Source organism: Pogoniulus pusillus, chromosome 25 (assembly GCF_015220805.1).
Source record: "Pogoniulus pusillus isolate bPogPus1 chromosome 25, bPogPus1.pri, whole genome shotgun sequence".
Lineage (NCBI taxonomy): Eukaryota > Metazoa > Chordata > Aves > Piciformes > Lybiidae > Pogoniulus > Pogoniulus pusillus.
Genome location: NC_087288.1, coordinates 10,321,856 through 10,349,204, shown reverse-complemented (window position 1 = coordinate 10,349,204; position 27,349 = coordinate 10,321,856). Strand labels below are relative to the sequence as shown.

The 27,349-nt window shown below is 42.4% G+C and overlaps 1 long non-coding RNA gene across 2 annotated transcripts; it reads left to right on the top strand.

Annotated features, from left to right (window-relative positions):
• The first annotated feature begins 4,962 nt into the window (after positions 1 to 4,962).
• LOC135186575 (uncharacterized) lies at positions 4,963 to 27,349 on the top strand. 2 transcript variants are annotated; one of them, XR_010307032.1, is made up of 4 exons: positions 4,963 to 5,104; positions 5,732 to 5,801; positions 19,630 to 19,728; positions 26,966 to 27,349. It is a non-coding gene; the product is annotated as an uncharacterized LOC135186575 (long non-coding RNA). The 2 variants fall into 2 exon arrangements; XR_010307031.1 differs by having other exon boundaries at positions 4,964 to 5,101.

Sequence of the window (27,349 nt, the reverse complement as noted above, 5' to 3'; positions counted from 1 at the left end):
AAATGGTAAATGGACACTTTGTCTAGAAAAGCCTGAATAGAGCAAGAGAGAAGGCAAAAAGGTTCCTGCCTTGAGAGTTCCTGCCTTGAGAGCTCCTGACAGAGTGCCCGACAGGACAGGCTCCTGCTGTGACTGGACTGTCTCCATTTTTGGATGGCTCCTACCTTTTTCTATGGCCTTTGTTTTTACCCCGATGGTTCTCCACACTTCTGCACCCTTCTGTACAAACTGGCAGGCTTGGCAAGCCCTGGGGTCCTTTGAGAGAGCTGCCAGTGGCATCTGGAGCAGCCCCTCTTGGGCCGTATCTGGCTGTCCCCCAGATTGTGAAGGCAGCATCGCTCCATGACCATCCCACTCGTGGAAGAAGTGCTCGAGGCATGTCAGAGTTTCCTCAGAGAGTGAAGTGCCTCCACAAAACGCAGCAGAGACAATCACACATCATTTGCTGTAGGAAAAGGCTCCAAATGCCCGGGAATGCTGCAAGAGCTGTGCTGCCCACAAAGCCCACCAGTCTCTGCTGCTGGGCGCTTCCCTTCTAAGAATGTTACTGAGCCAGACTAGTGCTCCCACACATCATAATTGGTATCCAAAAATGTATCTGGGGCAAGCTGAGTATGTTTCTATGTGGGAGGGCATAGCTGCCCCCCCTTGCAGCGGTGGGCATGGGCCTGTGCCAGCAGCTACTCATTTCAGGGGCCAGCTGGCGCCATGGGGCCAGCCATGGCCGCTGTACCACACTGCCCACCCTCAGTGGGTCTTGCTAAGCATTCTCTTCTCCCCGATGCAAACCCAAATAAACAGCAATGTCTGTAATGATGATGAATGCCCAGCAAAGACTCAAATAATGCGCAAGTCTCTAATTTGTTTTTAAATGCAGTGATTTTATTTGCGAGGCTCTCTGTGTGAGCCTTTCAAACACCATTAAACTCATACTCAAATATTTACAACGTGTTTATACTCACCGTGTTCACCTCTGAACAAATTGTTTGACCTTATTTGCAAATGTGTTACGAGGGCTCCCAATGACAGATGATCTTTCATAGGAAATCACAACATGCAAGTGAAGTTGAAGCTAGGCTGCTGTCCTGTGCAGTATGTCAAAGTGCTCTGATCTCCCCAAAACATAAACCTGTAGCGCAGCCACCCTGGGTGGGGATGCAGGACACTCCTCCTTTAACCTCTAGTGCACGGACACCCACTTCAGAGGTCAGTTTAAGCCACATGAGATGAGGGCATTTGACGTGCAAAACCTGAGTGGCTGATGTTACCCAGTCACTCAAATCACATAATTAATGTGCTTCTGGGTTCCAATAATAAACAATTCGGATGTCTACTCACTGCAGCCCAACTTCCCCGGCTAAGTAAACAGCTGTTTCCTTAAAAATGGCTCTTAGCCAAAACGAAGTTTTTCACTGATCAGCCAATCCTGCTGTGAGTGTATATTGCCATGGTTGCAGGGGGTACTAACTGGTTTACTTTCCCACTGATTACGTTAAGATGAAAAGGACTCATTAAAGAATTATTTATGCCTCTGGACCCATAAATTTTACGCCGACAATCGCTCACTTTAATTTTGAGACACAGTAGTCACACTTAAACCCTGTCAATTTAACTGCCTAAGCATCATTGAAAGGGTGGAAGTAATGGAAGGGACAGAAAACACCAAGGAAGAAGTGAAGGAAACTTAAAATAATTCAAAATATGCCTTTTTGTACCTGAATTGCTAAAACAATCACCGGAGAGCAAGAAGGGCCATGCTTATCTTTTTATGTCTTACTCCATGGAGGAAATGGAAGGCTCAGTATGAAAGCTCTTCCCATTGGCCAATGAAATGTTTCAGTCAGGCCTTTCTTTTGCTTCTCAATAGCTTTACTAGTTGAGCTCTTAATAGGAAGAATGTATGTCAAGGAAGCCTCTCCGTCCTCAGGTGTTACACGTGCAACTCACTGGGTGAGAAAAATGGGGAAGAGCCCTCTCTGGGGACCTAACCCTGCCCTTCCATCCACAAATTTTTATGTTGAACTATCTCCATGAATTTTATTGAAGCTGCTGTAAATCAGCAGTTCTGATTTACAATATCTGTGTCCAATAAAAGAGTCAGGCCAATTACAGTCCTTCAAACAGGAGCCTAAGCAATGTCTGTTCTCCATTTAGACACAGTCTAGACATCATTCTTCAGCCATCCTAAAGCCCTTCTGGAAGGGCAGTATCCATAGTCATGCAAGCATTGTCTTTTTGTTGACATTACCAAAAAGAAAGTCAATTGGTATCAGCTGTAGTGGTGATTTTGTGATGGGAACATCTGCCCAATTTATTCCTGATGAGACTTAGTCTTGGTCACTGTTAATTGGGCTAGGATGAAAGCTCCTGATCCTGTTACAAGTCCTTTGAGTAAATGACTTATTCATCATATTTTCACATAGTTTATCTTCTTTGATTTGTAAAATTGCTTCCACTTGATGCTTTGGGGGCCAGGTGTCTTTTGGGTAATAATAAAACATTGCAACAAGCCTCTGACAAATTCTAGGGTTCCTTTCTACCTATCCTGATAGTTTGAGAGATGCTGTATCTTCCTCAGCCCTTTATGGTCTGTTAACCTTTCCTGTTTCTCAATTAATTATCCTGACACACACATGTTCTACCACACACACAAAAAAAAGGGTTGTGAATATTCAATATCTAGTTCCTAAATAAGACTAGCAACTACGGATTTCTGCTTTGTTCCTTTATCACACCTATGAGATGGGTTGGTTTTTTTTCACTTCAATGCAAACACTGTTGCAAAAACAACAGAAAGAGCTCTCTGGTGTCAGGCACAGATTATTCCATACACATCTGCATCCTGTCAGGCAGAGTAACAGTTAGAAATAGCTGAGGTTTCATTGCTAGCTCCACATCCCCCATACACCTTAGACACACATCTTTGGGTAGAAACTCTTTAAAATAATTTGATGGTTGCTAGGACTCATTTAGTATTTATAGACATCAATTAAGGAGCAGAAATAAAGAAATTATTGTGGAGTTTTTTAATTTCCAACAACAAATTCTCACATTCAGATTTCACCTGAGTAGAACAGCTGAAGTTGTTTAAATTTGGAAATGTCTGTTGTGGGTTGGATTTAGACAGGTTGGAGAGTTGGGCAGGGAGAAATTTAATGCAGTTCCACGGGGCAAGTGTAGAGTTGTGCACCTGGGAATGAACAACCCCAGGGATCAGTATAGGTTGGGGACTAACCTGCTGGAGAGCAGTGAAGGGGAGAAGGAGTTGGGAGTCCTGGTGGATGGAAGGATGGATATGAGCCAGCAGGGTGCTCTTGTGGCCAGGAAGGCCAATGCCATTCTGGGGTGGATTAGAAGGGCTGTGGTTAGTAGATTGAGAGAGGTTCTCCTGCCCCTCTGCTCTGCCCTGGTGAGGCCTCATCTGGAGTACTGTGATCTGGGAGCTGCTTGAGAGAGTCCAGCGCAGAGCCACAAAGATGATTAAGGAAGTTGAACATCTTCCTTATGAGGAGAGCCTGAGGGAGCTGGGACTTGGAGCTTGGAGAAGAGGAGACTGAGGGGTGACCTCATTAATGCTTGTAAATATGTAAAGGTGAGTGCCAGAAGACTGGAGCCAGGCTCTGCTGGATGATGCCCAGTGGCAGGACAAGGAGCAATGGGTGGAAGCTAAGGCATAGGAATTTCTATGTGAACCTGAGGAGCCATTTTTTCTCTGTGAGGGTGACAGAGCACTGGAACAGGCTGCCCAGGGGGGTTGTGGAGTCTCCCTCTCTGGAGATATTCGAGAACCATCTGGATGCATTCCAATGTGATCTGCTCTAGGTGATCCTGCTCTCACAGGGAGGCTGCACCAGATGATCTTTTAAGGTCCCTTCTGGCCCCTGACATTCTATGATTCTATGATTTGCATCCCAACAAATTGGAAATTTACCCTCCTGAATAAATTTACCACACCTATTCAGAACTTCTGTAAATAAAATTTCATTTAACTTCCAAAGTAGACTAAATATAGAAGTATAAAAGGCAATGTGATGGTTTGGGTGTTCCCTGACCCCCCACTCTCATGAAATCACCCAGACTAGACGCAGCTGAGCTGGAAATTGGAATGGAGCTTTATATTCACAGCTCAGCACAAAATATCAAGCAGATATTTACAATAGTTACAGCTATAGACAGAAATATACAAGTTAAAAAGGTTATACAGAAACACAACAGCCCTTCCAGAAACCAGAGCCCCCAGGAGGGGCTCTCAACCACCCTTCCACCTCCTTTCCACCCCTCTACCTTATCCCAGACTTTGTCTTACATTCAATGTGAGTTTGGAGAGCCGACCAGGGGGGTTAGGAAGCAGACAGATTAGTTACACAGACAGCAGGTTAGAGAAAGAAGGGAGGCAGCCAAAGCCTGAGAGCAACCCTGTTATCTATGTTTATGTTCTTGCTTTTATACATCTCAGCAAGCCTATGAATGCAGCAGACATCATTGTTTCCTTTCCACATTCAAATACATTTGCTCTTAATGGTCCCTGCATTTAAGATTGTACCTACTCCAGAATCAGCATTATTTGGCTTGTACTGAGGTAGAGCAGTTTCTTAACTGCAAAAGCAGAATGCAAAGCCAAGTAACATCTTATAAGATAGACTGCAATAGTCATGAAAGCAATTATTCTTTGCTCTCAGATGTAATGCTCTGTAACAAAACACTGGAGAAAGTATCACATCACAAGAAACAGCATTCCAGAGCTCATTGGATGCCTGCTGCTGAACCACCACATCAGATCCTGACAGCAGATACAGAACTCCCTTCTAAGGCACATCCTGTCACTGCATTGTGAAATACTGCACAGGGTTAACCCTCCTGGGAGGAGTGAGCTTGAACCTGATCCCAGGTGGTCTTGACTCCTCCCCAGGGGTGGGTGTAAACACTACCAGGTGATTGTGGTTTAGCCCAATCCCCCTTCCTGGCTAGATCCATGAAAGCAGGGGGACGTCGTGTTCTCCCTCCCTGCCAGCATCACCGCTCCTGTTTTCCTGTGGCTCTTTGTCTTACCACGTGGCCATCATCACCACGAGGCGGATGAAACCCACTGCCATCAAATCTGGTTGTATATTTACATGTTTTGTACCTTGTTTTCCCTTCTCTACACCTTTGTAACTTCCCTACCTCATGGACCTCTTACTTATTGTTATTTTTTTCTTAACTTCCAAATCACAGTGAGATTATTTATTTGGGTCTGCATACCTTTTCTCCCTGTCCATCTAATTCCTTCTCTTTTGGGAAAAAAAGGGGGAAGAGGGAAGGGCACTCTATAAATTGTTATTGGTTCTATCAAATACATTTGTGTCTCCTGGCTTATGAGAGTAGAATTTTTAGTGATCAGTTCTGAGTTACCTTTTTGGTCAATGATACTCACTCTTTGAGTAAACCTTCTTGGAGTTACCACTAGTTTGAAAGGTTCTATTTTTCAGATGTGTAACATTGGTGCAAGCTGACCCAATGCTTTCCAAAGAAGTGGGAAGTCTTGCACCGATTACCCAACTGAGTTCAAATCCAATGTTATCATGTATGAAAATGGGGATCCTCATTGCTGCTAGTGACTATGGGAACTACAATTTCTATTTCCTTTGACTTTAGTATCTTGTCAAAAGAACAAGCTAACTTTCACATTTGGAAAAACAATTTAAAGTGCAGTTAATGAATATGGAGATAAATGGAGGATATCTCTACTCAGTCTTCCAGGTATGGTTCTTGCATACTGCAAGGAGAAAGTTGTAGAGACTTCAATTCTTTTGCTTTTTCAGGTGGGTGTTAACTTTTCCAAATAGCTGTCTGCAATATGTGTGGCCTTGTATCTCATGAGAGACATTTTTGAAGGTTTCAAAAATGTTATTGAAAGAGTGTCCCTGTGTAGAATGTTCTTATTTGGGGTCGTTATAGGAAGGGAAACGCATGCCGCGAGTCTGCAATCCAGGTTACTCTCCATGTGGTTCACACATGTGTAACATAGGCATGTTTTTATGAATCATTCCTTAGCCAGGCTCTTGTGTTTAAACAAATGTGGAAACAACACAGTACAGCTGTATAAGGAAATCTTTGTTCCTAAGGAAGATCTATAGGTTTTTAAAACTACACTTTCAGCAATAAAGAAATTGTTCGTACTACTGGGATGTTCTTCATGCCTTGATAAAATCTTTCATTGTTTTGGTGGGGAAAGTAAAGATCTACAAAAAGTCTGGTGATGCCAACTTGGCATTACATGAGTTAGGAGTAGTGAAAACTGAGGTGCTATTCATTACTAAGATCTTAAACCAGGCCTGTCTGCTTGGCAAGAAGATTTGACCTGGTGTTGTTTCTAAAATTAATAACATCTTATTAAATGAAAGGCTTCAGACCTTGAGACAGTTGGACACTAAAAAAGACTGAAAAGTGAAATACAAAATGCATGGCATTTGCTGGCTGTTCCCTCTGTTTTTCCATCCTTCCATTTTCTTTCAGACCATGAAAAGAATAGCTTTGGATGGTTGCAAGTGTATATGAGAAAGTGGTCAGGACTGGGTGACTGAAAATATTACTTCCTGAAGTACTGTGCTCTGCCTAGTCCAAGAAGTAGAGACTTAAAAGCGGAAGGCGTAACTGCTTGCCAAAATAAATGCTGGATTTGGACAATGTGAATTGTAGGTCTCAAATATAAGATGGTCTACATGAGAAATTGTCTATCTGTTCCACTACTAATTTGATGAAAAGATGAGGCAAGTTCAAATTTCATATTGTCAATACACAGAAAATGAACTGCCTTCCACTGGCATACTATCCAGCCTTACTCCTGGGCCTCAGACACAATGTAGAATGGTATTCAGCTCCAAATCGGTGTGCATGACTGCTTGGGAAGCAGTAATTTCTATCTGTTGTGAAGGAGCACTGCAAGCTACTCTCCCAACCATGTCTTTGACTGTGTTGCAGATTTATGTTTATTTTCTACCAAACTTATGTCCAAAAGAAGTATTGTACAAACACCCAGCATCTTTGCCAGGTTCAGTACGTAAGACAAAATTTCTTAATCCCTTCTCATCTTGTTTTCCCACTGAGAAGCTAGTACTGGACTCATCCTGCCCTAGGGTCCTTCAATAAAACTAATAAACATCTTTTGCATACATTACTACTTTTGTTTAAATGAGGCCTTCAAAATCTGTATACTAACAGCTTTGATAAAATGTCAAACTATTTTCCCACAAAGTATGAAATCGACCCAAAATATACATGCCTGTGTGAGCACAGTTCTCTGTGTCCAGAGGAGGGCACCAGGGCTGGTGAGGGGCCTGGAGCACAGCCCTGTGAGGAGAGGCAGAGGTTGCAGAGGGTGTTTAGTCTGGAGAAGAGGAGGCTCAGGGTACACCTCATTGCAGTCTACGACTACCTGAAGGGAGGCTGTAGCCAGGTGGGTTTGGTCTCTTCTGCCAGGCAACCAGCAACAGGACAAGAGGATAGAGTCTCAAGGTGTACCAGGGGAGGTCTAGGCTGGATGTTAGGAGGAAGTTGTTGGCAGAGAGAGTGATTGGCATTGGAATGGGCTGCCCAGGGAGGTGGTGGAGTTGCTATCCCTGGAGGTGTTGAAGCAAAGCCTGGATGAGGCATTTAGTGCCATGGTCTGATTGATTGGCTAGGGCTGGGTGATAAATTGGACTGGGTGATCTTGGAGGTCTCTCCTAACCTGATTGATTCTATGATCTTATGGTCACACAGTTGTGCTCTATGTGTGATATTTAAGAGGCAAGTCATAAACAAAGTTCTTTGTTTTTTTCACAGCAGAGTGATTTGCATTGGAATGGGCTGCCCAGGGAGGTGGTGCAGTCACTGTCCCTGGAGGTGTTTAAGAGGAGGCTGGATGAGGCACTTAGTGCCATGGGTTAGTTAATTAGAAGAGTGAGGGGATAGGTTGGACTCGATGATCTCAGAGGTCTTTTCCAACCTGGTTAATTCTCTGATTCTAAGTTCCTACCACTAAAATAAGCAGTGGTTATTTTATAGTTGATTAGATGATTAAACATTCTTTTATTTAAAATATTGGTTATTTAAGATGATTCTATACCATCTAGGGAAAGTAGAGAAGATTCCTTCAACAACACAAAAAATAAAATACATGCAGCCAAAAGAATATTTTTGCTTTTACTTTCCACAAACTGAGCTTAAGCAACATTGAGCATCTGTGTTCAAACTATAGTTACACAATTTACTTCCAGAGAAGGCAGGTACTTCTAAATGCTTCTGAGTTAGCATAGCCTGGGGATTCATGCTTTTGAAAGCAGGCAGTGTTATGTAGTCTGATATCTACTCATTGCTGAGTAAGGAAAAACTGCTTCAGGTGCAACGTTAGATATGCTCCATGCTTTGCTGAACAACCTAGGAAGGAACTGCGTTGCTGAATAAACTTGCTAGAATGAAAAATATCACTTTATTATTCACTGTTTCCCCCCTTGATCTGTGCTAAGAAAAGACGGCAAGATGGGAACCACACCTGTTTGTTAGCCTGTTGTGTCTATTGCAGCCTGGGTGATGAGTATGGGGTCTGTGATGACCCCAGTGCTGTAGCTGTAGAGAAATCCAGATGTGTGGGAAACCCTGGAAGCAGTGGCGGCGGCACTCAGGAGCCGCCAACCCCAGTGTTTGACGGCTGCAGAGTATTCAGCCTGAAGAGCAACATTCCCTTCATCCTGCAGCAACCATGATTGTGCAAACATACAGCAGGTCTTGAACAGGGTTTTCAAGAGGTAAATGCTGGTTTATAATGTATTTATACTCTTGTGCTTTCCCTTCAGGCTGGTGATGATTTCGATCAGAGTTTTGTGTGGTAACAACAGAAAGAAACTTGGATAGTGTTTTGGGAATGGGATAGCCTATCTATTTCTCTAGGTACCTTTACTTCTAGATGTTTAATAATAACAACTTTAGTCCTCAGCAGGCATTTAGATTGCTTATCTACCTGTAAGGAAACAAAGAACTGTAGGAGTAAGAAAAATGAACAATTCAATAAGCTGTAGGTAAAACTCTCAGCTAGACTTATGTCCAAATGGGTTCCATATGGTGAGTCAGATTCTGTTTTACATTACATGAATGTAAATCTGGAGCCACTCAGCTGATTTCACTGGGGTGACTGCACTGAAAACAGGTATCAGAATTTGGCCCAATAAGTAGAGATACAGCTTATCCTAGTGCTGTTTATGCTCTCGCATTGCACCAATATACTTGGAACTATTCAGTTCTGTCACCACAGGTGAAGTGTTCTAAGCTCTTTATTTTGCACTTCGGGGGTTAGCAGTATTTGGGTGGTGTGGCCGTTTGAGCTGAGATAGAACAGAGAGGAGGCAAGGTGCTCCTGGAACTTGTTGTTTTCCTTGATAACACCACTATCTGCAATGAGCTGAGGATAAGTGGGTTTTGGAAAGTGAGTGTGAGAGCCATTTGTTAGTCATCAGGGAAACCAAAAGGAATTCTAAACTCTCATTTTACTCTGTGCATGAGAAAAAGTTGAAAACCTTCCACCTTTTCTTCCAAAGCCCAGCAGCTGTGTTCAGTATCCCAGATTGCATGCTTCTAATAGACATCTCAGCATGGTTAAAAAAATTAACAAGTATTCATTAACCAAATGTGCTGGGGTTTACAGAGATAGCTGAGTTACAGCAGCTTAATAAGTTACTGCCTGGCAGCAGAGCTGGACATACCTGTCTGAAGTCTGTCCCAGTTGTAAACATGTAGCTGAGATGCTGACAAGTCAGTGAATCACACAGAATGGTAAGGGTTGACAGAGACTTCTGGAGATCATCTAGTCCAACCCTCCTACTAAAACAGGCTTGTCTAGATCTGTTTGCACAGAAATGCATCCTGGGGGGTGCTCAAAAGTCTCTAGAGAAGGAAACTCTGCAGCCTGTCCCTGTGCTCCACCACCCTCAAAGTAAAGTTTTTTCTTATGTTTAGGTGGAACTTCTTGTGTTCCAGTCTGTGCTCATCACCCCTTGTCCTACCAGTGACCACCACTGACAGGAGTTCACTCTTTAGATTTTTATAAGCATTGGTAAGATCCCCTTTCAGTCTTCTCCAAGCCAAACAGCCCCATATCTTTCAGTCTTTCCATATAAGAGACATGCTTCAGTCCCCTAGTTATCTTTGCAGCCCTCCACTGGACTCTGTCTGGGAGTCACTTGGCTCTCTTGAACTGGGGAGCCCAGAGCTAGATGCTAGGTCACACTGTGGCTTCACTAGAGCAAAGCGGTGAAGGAGGAGCTCACTCAATCTGTTTGCCACACTCTTCTTAATGCATCCCAGGACACCTTCCTTCTTGGCCACAAGAGCTGGCTGGTGGTGAATTTATTGTCCACCAGGACTCCCAGATCCTTCTCTGCAGAGCTGCTTTCTAGTCAGTCAACCTCTAACCTGCTCTGGTGAGTGGGATTATTCTTCTCCAGGTTCAGATTGTACACTCGACCTTGCTGATCTTCCTGAGGTTCTGCTGTGTCCAACTCTTAGCCTGTCCAGGTCTCACTGAATGGCAGCGCAGTTCTGGCATGTCAGCCACTCCTCTCAGTTCTGTATCATCAGCCAACTTGCTGAGAGTACACTGTCCCTTCATCCAGGGTGCTGGTGAAGTTGCTGAATAAGACTGGACCCAGTACTGACCCCTGGGGACCACTGCTAGCTACAGGCCTCCAACTAGACACTATGCCACTGATCACAACTCTGAGCTCAGTTCAGCCTGCTCTCAGTCCACCTGTCTGTCCACTGATCTAACACATACTTCCTAAGATGATCTATGAGGATGTTATGGGAGACAGAGTAAAAAACCTTGCTGTGGCTGAGGTAGACAGCATTTACTGCTCTCTCCTCATCTACCCAGCTAGACACAGCAGCATAGAAGGCTATCACTTTTAATCTTGTTCTTTCTGCCTCCAACTCCACGAGCCTGAGAGCACTTTTGTTATACTGCAGCTGATAGATGGTAACTACAGAGAACTTTGTCCCTTCTAGTGAGCAAAACATAGGAGCTTTGTGAATTTGATAATCTATCAAAACTAAATGCTGATTGCTGAGTTATGACTCAGTCCCTGAAGGGCTGGATTTCAGTTCCAAAATGCCTTGTGTATTCCTCATGGGTCAGACTCTGTGAGTTTTTATTCACATGTTCATATAAATCATAGCACTGAAGACAGTAGAATTATTTGAGAGTAGAAGCCGCTGTCCATGCACTAGCCGTGATATCTATGGACCTCTACAGTCTCTTTGCCAGCGAATGCTAACACTTAGAATTCTGTGGTCACCAACAGCAGTTCCACACCAGCATTAGGAGGGTCTCCAAATGACTGCTGAAGGTTAGAAGATAACAAATGGAGGCTGTAGAATGGTGGGATGGCTTATCAGAAACATGTCCGAAGCTGCTGCTAAGTCTTTTTCCCCCTGAAAGAAAAGCGAAAGCAAGCTAGAAAGGAAAAAGCAATCTGCAAATGTAGCAGGAAATGTCCCACTCTGGATTGAATGACAGGTGCTAAGCCTTTTCAAGGAAGGTTTCATTTACTCATCTTCTCCTACTCATGCTGCCTCTAAGCTGGTGCCCTTTGTTGTCCAGAGATCAGAGTATACAATATACAGGCACTGGTTTCTGCAAAAGGAGCTTTAGAGAGAGTCTTCATGCTTTGGAAGTTTATCTCTAAAACGAAGTTTGTGACTCTGCTAAAACAACTCACACTAAAAATCAACGCGATTGAAGAAATTGAATTTGCAGTATCTGCTTGGGCATGACTCCAGGAGCCATTAAAAGAGACCAGATGTCAAGTATTTTCTGTTAGGTTCTAAAACAAGGGGCAGTAAAAGTTTTTATTTGATTTTACTCATTTTAACCTCATGGTGAATCACTGTGCAGATATGCCCACATATTTTAGTGATATGATCATGACATGGGAGGAACGGATGCTCTCATGATAATATTGGCATGTCCAAGATAGTGTTGAGGGAAATGATCTCTGGATTCTCTGATCTTCATTGTTCTGGTCACAGATGAAGACTTGGCTTGACAGATACACAGGACTGAATTTTCCCACAGTTTCCACCAAGAGAGAATGGGAACTGCGTGCAGTGGGGAGAGGTAGGGGTGGTGTGTGTGAGAGAGAATCACTCTTGTTGGTTATTCTGGTAGGGCTAAGAAGTCAATTCATGTGTTCATTTTGATTCCTTTTTAGTACTTTTCTCAGTAAAGGCCTGTGCTTGTATTTTATGAAAGAGCAAACTTCAGGTTTACCTCTTGCTTAACTCTTAATGTAGTGCCGGGCTCTGGGAAGTGCTAAAGAAAGTTCTTCATTCAAAACACATGAACCCTTGGACAAGATTGCTGCCATGCTGCGAGTTGAGTATTTGCTCAGAAATTCCTCTGGACAAGAGCCCAAAGGAATTGACAGCAACATTCTGTCAGATGGTACAAATCTGGTTCATCACAGTGATCCTGGGTTACATGTCTCATCTTGGAAGCTTTCCAGAACTTCCCAAGAATATTCCATTTCCATTAAAAAAAAAAAAACCACAAAACAAAACCCAAAGCTAAAGTTTGTGAAGTGAACTGACAGAACACTGCATTTGATAGCTTTCCATGAATGTGTTAAAAACATAGACCTGGCCTGTTACCCTGTGCTGAGTGGTTAAGATTCCATTGTTGATGAGGTTGTTCCTTGTCCTGCAGCTGGTACCAGGTGTGCAGCCGGTAAACGTTAGGTGGAAGCTTACTGACAGTGTGTATTTTGAAGCAGATCAAACAGAAACTGCAGAACCTGCAGTTCTGTTGGAAGAAAGAAGCATTTCTGGAAATCTACATTTTCCATCCGTTTAATCTTTGTGTCTCATTTGAGCTCTTCTGTGGTTTTCTGTAGCACTAGTGAGAAACTTGGTGTTTCAGGCTTCCTGAATTCCATTAAAAACCTTTGTTCTGGCTTTGGTTTGGATGAATTCATACTCTGGAATTCTGCACTAAGGGTTAGGGTTCAAACCCCAAATCTCAAAGCAATTCTGTGCTAAAATGATTGAGTTTTAGGCTGTTTATTTGTTGAAACCAGGGAACTTTCACCCAGACTGAGGGATCAAATGAAATCTGATCCTAGTTTTGCTAAGAAGCATCTCAGTTTTCTAGCTAGGTGTATAAATGAACAGCATGATCCTATCTGGACACCTCTCACTTAGATAATTTTATCTTATAATGCACCACCAAGGTATGAAAACATTTTCCTTGACTGGTGTAGAGCTTTAAATCCTGATCTGAGGGTAGATTAGGAGTATGTTTATACATGTGGGTCGGTGAACATGAGCAGAAACTTGTCCATGTACTGACCTGGCCAGCCAGTGGAAGGTGAGTCATAAAGTTGACTTTTCATGGTGCCAGACTTGACAACACTATGGCAATGTAGCTGTTTGAATTTTGCCCAGGATTCTGGCTTACGCCTTAGCATCTCAGGAGGGTTTTGTCTGCCTGTCTGTTCTTGTATGGTGCCTTAGAAAATAAATGGTCAAGCTGGGACTCAAATTGAGGCTCTCTGTCCTGCATCAGTGCCATCTAGCATGACTATTCAGCTGGTAAGACTTCCAGTCTGAAATCTGAAATTCCTACACTGGTCATTCTTGCACAACTCTCTTCCTTCACAGCCCATCCGTATGGGAAAGGACTGAAAGCTCTGCCTCCTCCTCAAAACCTTTCAAACTTTCACTTATCTTCACTCAGAATAACTTGCCTGACCAGAGTGGGAGTCCAGGCAGTCCTAATTTGTCCATTTGCCAGAACACTTTGTAAGCAGTCAGCTTCTTATCTTTTGTGTGAGGAAGGAGAGAAAAAAAAATGACCTTATTGTGCTAGCAGGTCATGTCATAGGTCATCCCTTCATTCTCCTCACAATCGACTACATTTGCAATCAAAGAGACAGCACATTTTCTACTAGCAAAATGCTGCTTTCAGAAGCAATTGGAATGCTTGCTGTGCACCATGCCTGTCCTGAGTCTCATTCTTCTTGCAGGAAGCAGAGAATTAAGAAAACTAAAAGATACTAGTGGAAATATACAGAGAGATATAATATTATACTGCACAAGCAGATGCTTTTTCCTGTGAAACCTTCAGTATTTTCCTCTCCCTTTCTCCCTACTCATTTCACAACTGTCAGAGGCATCAACAAGAGTGGGGGTCAAGTTTGTTTTCTTTTTTTCCTTGTAATTTAAGCATTTCATCCTGTCAGGGTTCACTTTCCAGTGACCTCTGAATTCATGTAAGATTGCCTAGAAGAACCCAAGTGTATGCAAGTGTGGGAACTCATCTGTTTGTCACCTCCACCCAGAGCAATGCAGCTTGCCACCGAGCCTAAATAGAAAGGGTGAGTGTGTCTATGCTCACAGCAAAGACTCCCTTAGATATGTAAAGCTTGTTAGGCTCAATATTAACAATTAATCAGAAAGCAGCACAGAGGTGTTTTTAAGTAGTAGCTTTTGGTGCCTTCAGTTTTATATGCTTGAAAGGAGATGTCATGCAGCTGGTTTCTATAGAGCCAAGATGATCCCTAGGTACATTTGGAAATCTTAGGATATGCTTTTGTTTTAGGAAATACACCTGCATCACCTGACACTGTGAACAGAGTAAGACCAGAACTAGGAAAATATGTCTCTAATGATTTCCTGGATTTTCCTGGGTTGTTTTTTTTTCCTGCTGACTAAAGGCTTACATTTTTTTATTTCAGTCTGAGATTGGAGGATATCAGTCTGACTCTCTTGCATCTTTCCATTTAACATGAATAGGAAAACTGCACTTTTTCCTTTTCTTTATTACAATTTATTAATGAACTGACTATGTATTTAGAACATGTGGATCTGATTTAGACTATTCAAAAACCTGCATATATGGTGAATTTAATAATGGAAAAATGATACAAGTAAACTAAGTAGTACAACCCTCATATGTTAAACAGCTGTTTTAAATATGAATATAGTGCATATGCAGTGTATAAGACCTTCAAAAAGAACTCAGTGGAATGCTGGAATTCAGTTGTACTCCACTTAGTTTACAGTGAAGGTTTGCAGATACTATACAGAAGTTTAGAGTGAAATTAGGCAAGCACTGGATTTAGGGCAAATTACTGACACCAAGATATTTATCTGATTAATTTAGTTCCTCTTCTACACATGAATTAGTTACATAGAAATTTATATTTTACAAAATGACTTTATTATCCAAGTACAGCCAGATCCAGTGATGTCTCTGAATGACTCACAGCTTTGAACCAAGGAGCCGTCCAAGCTCTCACTGAAGGTAGTGGGAGATGAACTGGCTCTTCAGTGACCACAGAATGTTAGGGGTTGGAAGGGACCCAGGGAGATCGAGTCCAGCTCCCCTGCCAGAACAGGACAATACTATCTAACACAGATCACAGAGGCACACATCATAGGCTCATAGGATGTTAGGGGTTGGAAGGGACCCAGGGAGATCATCAACATCCAGACAGGCCTTGAAAGTCCCTGTAGAAGGAGACCCCACAACCTCTCTTGGAAGCCTGTTCCAGTGCTCTGGGACCCTTACAGTGAAGAAGTTCCCCCTTGTGTTGAGGCGAAACCTCTCTTGCTGCAACTTACACCCATTGCTCCTTGTCCTATCCCAGGGAGCAAGTGAGCAGAGCCTGTCCCCCCTCTCCTGGCCAGCCTTCAGATACTTATAAACATTTATCAAATCCCCTCTAAGTCTTCTCTTTTCCAGACTAAAAAGCCTCAGGTCCCTCAGCCTCTCCTCATAAGCCATGCCCTCCAGTCCCCTAATCATCCTTGTAGCCCTCTGCTGGACCCTCTCCAGCAGATCCCCATCCCTCTTAAACTGGGGAGCCCAAAACTGAACACAGTATTCAAGATGAGGTCTCAGCAGGGCAGAGTAGAGGGGGAGGAGAACCTCCCTTGATCTGCTGGACACTTTTCCTAATACACCCCAATCTCAACCTCTTTATTTCTTTAAAACTACTTGTTAACTATTTATTTCACTGGTTTTAAAATGTGTTCACCTTCTGATCCTCTACTATTCATCTAGAGAAGGTATGGCACTCGGCATTTAAATCTGTGGACAGTTTCTTCTTGTTTTCTCTATTAACTCTCATACTCACAGAGCAGAATGAGTATGTGGACTTCTATGGCTCTGCAGATCACAGGATAAAAAAAAACCCAACACTTTGTCATGGAGCAATTTGCTCTTCAAAAGTCAGCAGACTTCTCAAATTCTCCCAAAATACTTCTTTCAAAACACTCTCAGTCCAAATACTGGTTCAAATGCATGTCCACAAACAGCAACTAAATATTTTCTTTCTGGCAAGAGAGCTCTTTGGTTTTAATAACAATTCCAGGGGGGGAAACCTTTGTAGTCTAGAGTGCACTAGAATAGGAGACTTGTGGGTGTCCTTGTCAGAGCAGGAATCCAGAATTATACTAATAACCAGGGCTCATTGTCACAAGCATCAGCAAAGTAGAGACTATGAGATGTGTTCCCTATGAATCTTAGAGTCATCTGTATTGCATTTAGTCATACAGCCTGGGTAGCCTATATTATTTTAAGTCAACAAGAGGAACTTTTAAATGGCCTTAGAATGTGCCATAATGATGTACTTTATGTCTTTATTCATTGGTCCCTGTGAGTGAATGTTTATTGTTTTGTGTTCAGTAATGTGTGGTAGATATAAAGGGGTAACAGACACTGTAGATCTCAGTGGTTCGTTAGTCCTGCACTTTACAGTGTTTTAAAACATCTCTTTCTATAGACCACAAAATAGCTTCCTCCTGTGTCATGTGTATTAAGTGTGAATCCACAGAGGAAACTTACAAAATGTTACTGCTCAAAAAATAATAATTCTTCTATATCTGTTATGGTCTAATTTATTATTCTGGAGAAGCTTCCCTGAGTAAATGCCTAGACCTGAGTATAGTCCCTTTTATCCAGAATCCAGTGCTCGTATAGAAGTAATTTTGGCTCAGCTGAAGGGGCATAGTTAACAGTTTCAGAAATGATGGTGTGCTCCATTTTCTGTCCTAAAGGCACATCTCCCTCATCAGTAGATGCTGTGATAAGAGAGACAGGGAGCAGCTTGATGCAAGCTAAGTTCCATTTATTGTACTTTCAGCACTTGATTATATACCTTAACATGCAAGCTAAAAGACCATGCCATAATCCTAATTGGTCATTAAGATAGACCTCAGTACATACCTCATCAAGACAGACCTTGTATGTTAGCAACTAGATAAGTAAAGGTTAACAAAACTGCAGTATCATGTTTTACATAATTTTGTCTGCTGCAACATTCTCTAAGGTCATTTTGACCCTCTATTTACTTAGTAATTTTCTGCCTTTATACATTCTGAACCCATGGCTTATGTTCCAGTATGTCAAGATCAAGCAGCTGCACAGCACTAAAAGTCCTACCATTCTCAACAAGTAGATACAGGAGACTGTTACCAAAAATCCTAGGACACTTTAAGAATATGCATAGTGAATCAGTCGAGATGGGCAGGTGAGAGAATGTACATGAAATGTCACTAAAAAAGTAGTTATAATGAGTCATTCTCCAAAAAGTGCAAAGAAAGAGATGCTGAGGGCTTGGTGCCATTCCTCTCAGAGGGAGGCCTTCTTTCTCCCAGAGGAAAGAGGCCAGGAACTGAGTTGGGAAGAAAAGAACGTGAAATAATGTTTTTTCTAGCCTGGTTCCAGTACCTGGATGATGATCTGATGGCTTGGATAGGAGTTAGTTCTGATTTTAACTAGACTGGGTTTTTTTGCTTTAATGGAAAAAGCAAGGAGATTTGTTTTCCAGTAGGAGAAAAAAATCCATGCTGTCAAATTAAGCTGCTCCTCACACCTAGTTTCCATCTGAATCTACACCATCAATTTAGTCTTGATAGGATGGGTCCATAAATATCAGACAGAGGAATTATTTGACCTATCCATTTTCCTTTTGCTGCTGCCACCAGCATTGTTTGCTGTACTGCTCTAGGACAGAACCTTGTGAACTGCCGCAGCCACAAAGTCACTCCAACCATTCAAACCCTTACCCTGCGCAAAGGCTGAGTGTACCAGAGCCCTGATTATCCAAGGAGGTGTGTGACTTACTCAGATCTCATCTCCTCTGGGGTTAGAATGATGAGTCACTGACAGGCTGTAAACATGCTGCCGTGGCTTCCAGTGCTGCCAGCCTTCTCGTGGTGTTGAAATGTCAGGCTTCTACGACACCTCCCTGGGGATTACTCCTTCTGATGGGTAGAAACTGATTTAGAAACAGCTCCCTCACCCTTCCAGTCGAATTAATGGTCCCTCTGTGCCCCTTACATTCATATTGTCTCTTATTGAACCTGTTTACGACTGTGAAAAATATTCTGACTGGCTTGAGTGCAGGTGATCAGTAGAACAGGTCTGGCCATGACAGCCAAAAAGAGCTTTCTGTCAACAGTGGTCCTATGTGTGAAGGTTGTCTGGAGCTGCAAGATAGTCTGTAGAGCATGAAAATGTAGGCTGGAGGAACCCTTGCTCTTTGCCTGTAGGGCCCATGGTTTAACAGAATTACCAGGTAACAGCTGGACACAGAGGTTCATGGTGCTGTCAGAATAGGGAGGTCTGGAAAGACTTGTGTATCTCTCATTTGGTTAGAGCAGTTGCTGCCTTGTCCTACGAGGTGCTGCGTATGTTACACGTCTGAATTCATATGCCCAGGCAGGCTTCATCTTGTTTTCCAGAGCCATTAGGTTCAGTGTCCATGAGCACTGGGTTAACTGTAACTTCCTCAGAGGCTGCTCACCAGTTCTTTGTTGATGTGTGACTTATACTACACTACCTGCCTTGTACAAGTCCACTGTTTAATCTTTCAGCACTGAGGAACAGTTATTGCTGGATGCAGGAGACATTTATCAGAGACACAACTGCCAATTTACCACAAAGCACTGCTGGATTTCTCTAGGAACTGTCTTTTGACCTGTTGCTATACATTTTGCATTCTAAAATTGGCAGGCTTTGACAGCTTTCTGTAACTGCCTACTGCCAAAAGAAGCTCTGACCTCAAAGGGCCTACACATTTTGAAGCAAGAAGTTGTGCAGTGGTTTTGGTGTTAATCTAAAATGTACAATGAAAATATTGGGTCTCTTGTATATACAGCAAGCCATATTAATTGTAGCTTTCAAAAATAGAAACTAATCTATATTTATTATTTTTTTAATTAGAGGTGGGTTTATGTGCCTTCTCTGGTGTTCATGGTACATGTGTGCACATGCAGGTTTCCCAGCTCAGCCAGGAAATCCAGGCAGCCAGAAGCAGTACCTCAGACAGGAAGCATTGCCTCTAGAAAAGCCAGGTCAGGAGCTGGATCACATCAGATGGCCAATTTCATTTTAGTTTTTAATGGAAAAAAATTGAGGTTAGGAAAAAAGTAATGGCTGCAGCTTGTCTAATAAGGGAATTTCAGATGGTGTACATACCCCAGTATGTTCCACTGGAGGAATACAGAGTATTCCCTCATTTCCCACTGAGATGTGGATTCTGCATCAAACTCGCCTTTCTTCTCTTGGCATTTCCTGCTCACTTTGTTTTTTCTTCTGTCTCCATTGCACAGGGAAAGAAAGGAAGCTCCTGGGTGCTGGGAAGGAGCCTGTGTGATCATGCAGTCAGCTGTGATCTGCACTCCCTTGATGGCTGTGATATTCACAAAGAGGTGAGTAGATGTGCTTTGTTTACTAGTGCTTCTGTAAAGCAATTAGCGTAGTCTTATCATCAGGTGCAGTGCCTGGCACTGCCATTATTGGGGGGTTGGTCTCGATGATCTCCTTGGTTCCAACCCCTAATATCCTGTGATTATACATTTGTGAGGTGGGTGGCAATTAGCTCCAGCTCTGGAAGCTTAGGAAAGGCAGGTCTGCTCCCTTGCACTGGCCTTCTGTGTCCCTCGTTTTGGAGTCAGTGCTTACTCTCAAGGTTATAAAACACACAGGGCAGGTTTTTGGCTGCTACATACCACAGCCCCTTCTTCCCTTCATAATATAATTCACATCTAAAGTAATACTCTGGTTTGTGAATTTTCACACCTATGCTTCTGCCTATGGCAGGGGGTTGGAACTAGATGATCCTTGAGGTCCCTTCCAACCTAAACCATTCTATGATTATTTTCCTACGTGAGCATAAATGAGAGTGAGACATATGATGGCCTGCACATTTACAAGAAAGAACTCACAAAAGTCAGCAGCTAGAGTTGTAAAGCAGCATATTTAGCACCTGTGGCTCAAATGAAATGCAGAGTAGCTGCTGGTTGAATGGACACTATGTTTTCATCAAAATGCACTTTTGGGAGGTGCTCTTCATTCTTGCATCACTGGCTTGCACATTGTACTTTAGTCCAGAATCTGTCTCTTCCTCTGCCCAGTAAGTGGAAATCTGGTTCTTTGTGTATCTGTGATTTGTGCTGTTTATAATGACAGTGAGTCTCCTGAGCTGGTGGTAGAAGTTAAACGACAGGCCCTTCACCTAGTATGCCATATTTTTTGTCAATTACTTTGCTGAATATTCCAGATGGAGAAATGTTTGCATTGGCCAGAATCAGACCTGTGCCTAAAGAAGTATTTTAGTAAAATGAACATTAGGAAAGCCTTGGAATATTGAGTCAAAAATAGTTCTTTCTGCTTAAATTAAATACTCTCCTTAGCCTGTTGTATGCATAGTGTAGTGCTAAGCTGTTATTTGAAAGACTGGCCTATTTTCAGGCATTCAGCATCATTACTAATGACAAAGAAAGAATTCATCTTTTCAAGCTTTTAAAAAGCCCATTGTGTAAGTCAGCAGCCCTTACAATAGACATCTGTCTGAAAAACACTCCTCAAACTTTCACGTGAAGTAATGTTGCGTTCATTAAACACCCTGCTTTTGTAGTCCTGTCTGGTCAAAGATAAAATGCGTCTGAAGAGCCCAACACAGCAGATTTGTGAAACCACATCTGTTTCTGTCTTGGGGAGAGCCTAACTAGATGCTCACAAGCTACAACAGACATGGCATTTGCTGATGGCTGTGTCAAGAGCTGAGCAAACTTACTTCACATGATTAAATGTTTCAGATCAGATGACAGATGGGATCTTCCAGGCAGTAACTCGCACTACATATCCACGGTCGTTTTACAGAATTAGGCTAAGGAACTATTGGGTATGTTAGGACTGCAGATGCCCTTTGTGTTTTCTTTCCTTTTTAGGGTATACTAGAGCTGTATAATTAGATGGACATTATTTGCAACGTTATTTAGCAGTCATTATGGAGTCATTAGGGTTCTGCTTGGCCAAGAAGATAAGTCCTCTTCCTCTCTCACACTTAATGCTTCTATCAACAGCTTGGAAAAGTGATTCACAATGAATTGCTACTTAAGTAGTCCTATCTTCCTCTGCAATCTCTCTCTTGTTGTTATTCCCTGTGGGCTAGCTCAGAGGGTCAGCACACTTAGCTTGCCTGATGTAAGGCAGGCTTTCTGATAGCTTTTGTCACTTCGCAACTAACTGCTCCTGTTTAAAAAAAAGGAAGAAAGGGGGGAAAAAAGGAACTCGAAACTCGAATGGGATAGAGTCACTGCTGATCCAAACAGTGATGTCTTTCCTGCACTTTGCTCAGAAAGCAAGAGGTCGCGCTGTGTGGAGTAGCTCTCTGTAAGCTCCTCAAACACAGCAGTGCTCTCCTACCTCCGCAGGAGATGCTTCACATCGTGACATTGCACAAAGCTTCAGGCTGCTCCATGAAGGGATTATGCCACCTTGATGCTTTCCAAGCTCTATGGTTCTTTGGTGGCTGCTCTAAGAGAGGATGTTGGAGGGCTGGATTGCCTCCATACCACAGGGTGGAAGTGGGCATGTAGTATGCTGCCATTGCGTAGCAGTTAATAACTGCAGATGTGGGTATGTGTGTGTGTGTCTTAGAGATGGCCAGGAAAGGAAAAGCCTCTTTTGTGGCAAATTCCAAGTTTCCAACACTGCATTTTGTTCTGTTCTGGAACGAAACGGCAACGTTTCCGAATACCTGGCAAACCAGGATGGTGTGTGTGGGTGCCGCCTGCCTGCCTGCCAGTCCCTCTTGCTCCCAGCTGGCTGGACAGCCCCACGCTGCGCTCGGGCAGCGGGCACCGCGGGCTTGGCACACCTCGGGAAGGGAGCAGAGGGCTGCCAGCTGGCCGGGATGCCCAAGGAGTTTCCAGAGGAGGTTTAATGAAAACGTGCTGCTTCTGACAGGCAAACAGCTCCGTGTTTTTAAAGCAGAACATTACCAGGTCTTGTTTTCTCATGCTTTAATGTTTTCTTTTAAACAAGGTGAAGCAAATGTATTTTCCTTTTCAACTCTTCACCTGATAGAGGCAAAAAAAATCACCGACTGAAAGGCAGAAGGAAAGATTCTGCACGTGTCCACAGAAGCAGTGACAGCATTTTCTGCTCCTGCAGGACAAAACCTTCTTTCAGAGTCCTGTGCCCTCAATCAGGGCATCTGGCAGAAACCCACTCAGCAGTTCCCCAGGTCAGTCCTTTACAGCAGGGAGAAAAAAAGAAGGAAAAAAAAACAAACAGGTAGATAGTTTTAATTATTGGTTGGTTTGTTTTTTGTTTGTTTGTTTGTTTTTTTCCCTATTGGAGCATAACTGAGGACTTGATTTTGCAGGCTTCGTTGCTGAATACTCTAACATCTAGTTTAATGTATGCTGGTGTGGAGGTGAGGGGTGAGAAGTGTGTTAGGCCAGGATAGAGTCAGCACGGGTTAATCCTGCAAAGTGCTGAGCACCGGCAGTTAGCAGCACCACCAGTCACAGACTGAGGAACGTGTTTCCACCTTAAACCAGTAACAAAGACATTCATTTTGGCTGTGCATGTCTGAAACAAGTTCCTGGGCCTGCTTTCATAGCCTGGCTCCTGTTGAGTTTCGCGTCAGGACACAATCTTTGCCTATGCTAAAGGGAACTTTGCTGGTAATTCCAGTGGCAGCAGGACTTCATCAGAGAATCTGGCAGTCAGGTTTAACGATAGAAGGATTAGACCACCGGCTTAACAGAAGATGAGAGAACAAGTGTTGTGGGATATTAATAAAGCAGTATGGATGACTGCAATCTAGTGCATTAAAGTATGCATCTTCAAATGTGAATTTCCTTTAGAAATAAGGTCTTCTGATTTGAAATATTTTCCCTTCTGTTTTTTTCCTCCTCAAATGAAATCAAAGCTATACCTCTCACTGAAGTGTCTAACTAGATGTGTATACACTGTTGCAGACCCTGGCTTGAAGTCCTGTTTCCGTTATATCTCACAGCTAAGTAGTGCCCAAGTTCTGAGCTAGGTAAGAGATAGATAGTGAAAGATGCATTAAATTTGAAGAGCAAACTGCCTTTGATTTTGTGAGGAAAGTCAGTGTAGTGAAGAAGCAAGAAATCTAATATGCAGAGCCAGTGACTTCTCATTTACGTTTTAAACCCTGCAGCTCATATTGTGAGTCAACTGATCCCGCTGAGTATGTTCAGCTCGGGTCCGAATTGCAAATGGAGCTCACCCTGGCAACGTTATTTTGGAAACAGCAGCTAGATGAATGGCATGCAGGGCAGACAAAGCCCCAGCAAGGCACGTGTGAAGGTTTGAGCAGAAGCCGCATCATGTCATAGTCATCACTGCAAACTTTTTCGCTACTATGCATGAGCAGTGACAGGCTTGTATTGTTAATCAGAGTAATTAGGATTTAGTTGAGGCATGACAATAACCTGTGCCTCATAAAGGCCTGAAAGCGATCCATTTTCTCCTCTTTTCCTAGGAGTCTCCCGTTGTGATTTGTAGATAGCCCAGCAGGAATGCAATCAGGAAATATCCAGCCCATCAGTGTCCCTTAATCTTCGGGCTTGACAGGTTGAAGTCTGACAAGCTATTAGGAAAAAACCTACTAATCATTAGGCTGACTGAAATAGACTTAGCTTGTTTCTGTCTGTATTCATTGATGTATCTGCAGGATGATATTGTTTGAAGCTTAGATTACTGACGCTGCCACCAGCTGACATAGTTTGTATGATAAAATGACAAAGCTTGGCTCTGGCTAAACAAACAAAACTCTGCTGCTTCACTGCTTTTGATTTATTCTACAGTAACAAAAGGTTGGTTTGATAGTGTTGTGAGAAAGAAAACCAGAAATACTGTACACCATTATGCATGTGGACTATAGGTGCATAAGCAAGCTCGAAACTGTGTTTGTATGCACTTGCATACGTATATGTGTTTTACATTATCTGCAGAAATTCTCTTGTTTGTGAAATACATGTGATATGACCTACAGAAAGAAAGATTGACTTGTTATTAAAAAGCAGACAGAAAGACAGGAAAGAAGTTTTTAAAAGTACTTATTTACATTTACAGATACTTAAGAAATCTGGCATGACACAAGCATGGTCATATTCTTGCAAAGGGTCAAGGGATACTTAGCAATGTAGCAGTCAAGTCTCAAGTTTTATGCAACCACAGTGTTCTTTGTGCTGTGTTGTTCTTTTTAGTGGCTGCATCAATAACACGTAACCTTTATATTGTGCTGTATTGCCATTTGTCACTCTAAGAAAATCCACACAACTTGCTAAGAGACGGCACAGACTCTGTTAGAGGGTAGGAGGGCCCTGCAGAGGGACCTTGACAGGCTGGATGAGTGGGCAGAGGTCAATGGGATGAGATTGAACAAGGCTGAGTGCGGGGTTCTACTCTTTGGCCACGACAATCCCAAGCAGCACTACAGTCTAGGGACAGAGATAGTTTTAAATCCTTCTGGAATCGACCAAGATGCCTTGATCACAAATTATTTAGTAGGATTTAATGTAAGAGAAATCTCCATCAATGTGCATTCAGGAGCCACTGAAAATACCCTGAGAGTTCTTATACATCTCTCTGGTATGTGAATAAATAAAGTTAAATTTTACATTTACCCCCTCCACTCCCAGAGATGCTCTGGCTGATGTTAATGCACATCTGTGCAAATTTATAAAGCAAACACCGATGGAACATTAACCTCTGAGTTAGTATGTAAATCAGGTGGAGGTTTTTTGTGACCACTTTCTCCTAAGCCCTGTCATTATTTTTTTCTGTTCTCTGACTTCTATGCCTAGCGAACATTGAAAAAGCAATTCAGAGATTTTTGTGTGCACTAGTAGCATACAAATCTCCATTGAAATACTTCTGAAAATACTTGGGGAATTACATAAAAAATGAGGAAGCTCTTGGAGGTCTCTTCCAACTTGGTTGATTCTACGATTTACGGGAGAATTGGAAATAAAAGTGAGAGTGACACATTTAGAATAGAATCAACCAGGCTGGAAGAGACCTCCAAGATCATCCAGTCCAACCTATCAGCCAGCCCTATCCAGTCACCTAGATCATGGCAAGACAATTTGCAAGTAACATGCATACTATTAAAAGAACAAACACATGCCAGTCAACAACAACACTGATAAAAATGGGCTTAGAAAGAGCCACGGAGAGAAGTGGCTGGCATGGCTAAACGACAGAGTAATAGGGACCATTCAAAATGAAAAGATCTTCCAAAATGTGGAAGCCATGTCCAAAGAAAGAAAACAGGGGGAAAGTATAATCCTCATCAAAAGAAATGCTAAAGCACAGCAAACCAAGCCAAAAAATATTAGTGAAAGCAATTTGCAGAAGTATTGAGAGATAACAGTAAAGTCTTTTGTGTCTGCTTCAGAAGTTGGACAGTTAGCAGGATGAGAAGCAGCAGCATAGGAAGATAAAGACATTATGGAACAGCTAAAGGAATCATTTGCACTGTAAAGGAAGTGGGAGTCTAAGCAAACTTCTGGACTGAAGTGTTAGAGATTTTAGAGCAAATCGGTAGCCACAACCAACCAGTCACAACAGATGGTATTCACACAGGAAGAATCACGATCAGAAGTGGCCAATCAGCTGGCAAAATAATAATAATTATAATGAGATAACACTATGGTGCATGATGATGCCACCAGAGAGGTGCTTGAGCCTTAAACGGAAAGAGACAGTAAATGTTACGCTGGTTTTTGAAACTGCACATGCTGCAAGTCCATTTAAAATGAAAATGGAAGAATGCATTTTAAATGAGAAATCACAATAGGGTTGATACAATAATGCACTGCCTTCTCTTGTTCTCAGCTCAAGCCCTGCTGGGGAGCTTCAAGAGAATGCTTAATTAAAGACACATTGATTTGATAAGGCTCTTTCCAGTTGCAGCTCTTTGCAGTCCTTCGTTTTACAGAATAAAGCAAAAGAGGCACAGGCAGGAAAATAGGTAAAGAAAGAAGAAAGATGCAAAACACAACATGTGTTGGGTGGTCTTGTTCTGCTAGCTGTACTTTGTACAGTCCTTTGATTACAGTGATATTTCTCCTGACTCACATTTACACAAATGGAAGAGCATCAAGCCTTGATTTACACCCTTCCTGGCAGTCGAAGTTGATAGCAATGCTACACTGTACCTTCTCCTCTTTAAATGCACTAACGTTTGTGATGCAAGATACTCTCTTAGAAATGACAGATAGGAAAATGTTACTTGAAAACAATTGTATGTGTAAGTTTTTAGTTATTTTGTTTCTCAGGGCTCAAACTGGACTAATTTTATATTCCAAACAAACAACATTAGTGAAAGAATTTACAGATTGATTGAAATGTTCCCACTTTTCAAAGAAGTTTTTTCTAGCCAAGCTTTTCAATAAACGGAAATAGTAAGAAGCTCCAATTGTGTCAGAAAGGCTTTAAAAAAAAAAAGGCAATGAAACTCCAAGAGAAAGGAAATAAGTGTGTTTTTATAACAAGCATGAAATACCTTATCCATTGAATGCCTCTAAACCCATTACCTATTTAGATAATACTGACAGTAATTTAATCATCTGAATTTCTGGAGATTTAGACTAAAAGAAATGTCCTTTCATTTCACAGACTAGCACATAGTCTTCCTAGGGAGGAATTCTCTTTTAGGGCCACCTCTAAGGATTCATCATTTGGCAGTTCTTGATCTCTGAAAGAAGAACAAAGCCCATACAAACTGCTGTTCTGTCCTTCCCTGTGGCTGACATGTGGTCATCCTCAGCATGAGGGCAGTAATACAGCTGAATTAACAGAGAGTTTGTCTGTACCACAGTGACAGATATTCCTGTCTGGATTATGGGAAAAGTGATTTCAGAGAATGTGTCTCGCCTGCTGAAAACAAGATTTTGTGAAAAATGGACAGTCAAACTGAGCAGCAGCCTCCTCTCAATCCCTTATTTGAGCCATCATTTCCAGAAGTACTTGTAGTGAATGGGAGTGAATTTAGAGGGGCAG